The sequence below is a fragment of the Ovis aries genome, chromosome 4 (assembly GCF_016772045.2).
Source record: "Ovis aries strain OAR_USU_Benz2616 breed Rambouillet chromosome 4, ARS-UI_Ramb_v3.0, whole genome shotgun sequence".
NCBI classification, from domain to species: Eukaryota; Metazoa; Chordata; class Mammalia; order Artiodactyla; family Bovidae; genus Ovis; species Ovis aries.
The window spans coordinates 26,215,866-26,218,001 of record NC_056057.1 but is presented as its reverse complement, the minus strand read 5'-3'; positions in this window follow the sequence as shown (position 1 = coordinate 26,218,001).

Genomic DNA, 2,136 nt, shown 5'->3' with positions numbered 1-2,136 from the left:
CACAAAGCCACCTGACATGAGGGAGAATATGACAGAGGAAAAGTTAGAATAGAGAGAGTCAGCTGATCAGGGTTAAACATTTATGTATTTTACAGAAACATTGGACTACTTGAGTACATTGCTAGAACCCCTCCAAAAGCCTTTGAAAGGCTTACTTTAACCTTACTGATAACCTTACTTTGCCCTCCCTGCCCTTTACCTCCAGCTCCTCATCACCTGAGGGCCACTTTCCTCTGCTGTTACAGTATCTGTCACGTGCCTCCTTTGCTCAGACTTTGGCCTGCTTCAATCTACGGCCTATGCGGCAACAAGAGTCGTCACTCTGAAACATAAATTTGACCTGCTTGTAATTCTAGCTTAAAATCCTCAGTGGCTCTTTGGTGGTGGTGGTTTAGTCACTCATTCACGTCCAATTCATTTGCAATGCCCTGGACTGTAGCACACCAGGCTCCTCTGTCCATGGGATTTCCCAGGTTGCCGTTTCCTTCTCCAGGAGATCTTCCCAACTCAGGGATCTAACCTGCTATCTCCTGCATTGTAGGCCAATTCTTTACCACTGAGCCGCCATGGAAGCCTGATTCACTGGCTCTTTACCATTTTTCAGATTCCTTAATAAGGTTTACAAGGCTTTTCAAAGACTGGACTATACCTCTACCTTTCTTCCTAATTCCTCTCATTGGCCTTTCTAAGATTCTTTAATCCAATCACACTGAACTATTTTTATTTCCTGGTATTCTTTTCACTCTGGGACTTCCTAATTCCTAGGGTTAGGTACTGTTAGATATGGTAGATGAAAATTTGATCCTGAAATTTCATAATTCTAGCGAAAGTGTATGTCTTGTATATGCAAAATTGAAAGTCAAAACAGCTGCCTTTCATGCAGTGACCCAGTAACACAAGCAGCTTCTATCAAATCACATCAGGGTGACCACCTGCAGCGTACAGTTCAGTTTAGTTCAGTTCAGTCGCTCAGTCGTGTCCGACTCTTTGTGACCCCATGAATTGCAGCACGCCAGGCCTCCCTGTTCATCACCAACTCATGGAGTCTACCCAAACCCATGTCCATTGAGTTGGTGATGCTATCCAGCCATCTCATCCTCTGTCGTCCCCTTCTCCTCCTGCCCCTAGTCCTTCCCAGCATTAGGGTCTTTTCCAGTGAGTTAACTCTTCACATGAGGTGGCCAAAGTATCGGAGTTTCAGCTTCAACATCAGTCCTTCCAATGAACACCCAGGACTGGTCTCTTAGGATGGACACGTGGAATCTTATGGCAGTCTAAGGGACTCTCAAGAGTCTTCTCCAACACCACACTTCAACAGCATCAATTCTTCAGTGCTCAGCTTTTGTCACAGTCCAACTCTCACATCCATACATGACTACTGGAAAAACCATAGCCTTGACTAGACGGACCTTAGTCGGCAAAGTAATGTCTCTGCTTTTGAATATGCTGTCTAGGTTGGTCATAATTTTCCTTCCAAGGAGTAAGCGTCTTTTAATTTCATGGCTGCAGTCACCATCTGCAGTGATTCTGGAGCCCAAAAAAATGAAGTCTGACACTGTTTCCACTGTTTCCCATCTATTTCCCATGAAGTGGTGGGACTAGATGGCATGATTTTACTTTTCTGAATAGTGAGCTTTAAGCCAAGTTTTTCACTCTCCTCCTTCACTTTCATCAAGAGGCTTTTTAATTCCTCTTCACTTTCTGCCATAAGGGTGGTATCGTCTGCATATCTGAGGTTATTGATATTTCTCCCGGCAATCTTGATTCCAGCTTGTGCTTCTTCCAGCCCAGCATTTCTCATGATATATTCTGCATAGAAGTTAAATAAGCAGGGTGACAATATACAGCCTTGACATACTCCTTTTCCTGTTTGGAACCAGTCCGTTGTTCCATGTCCAGTTCTAACTGTTGCTTCCTGACCTGCATACAGATTTCTCAAGAGGCAGGTCAGGTGGTCTGTATTCCCATCTTTTTCAGAATTTTCCACAGGTTATTGTGATCCACATAGTCAAAGGCTTTGGCATAGTCAATAAAGCAGAAAGAGATGTTTTTCTGGACCTCTCTTGCTTTTTCCATGATCCAGCGGATGTTGGAAATTTGATCTTTGGTTCCTCTGCCTTTTCTAAAACCAGCTTG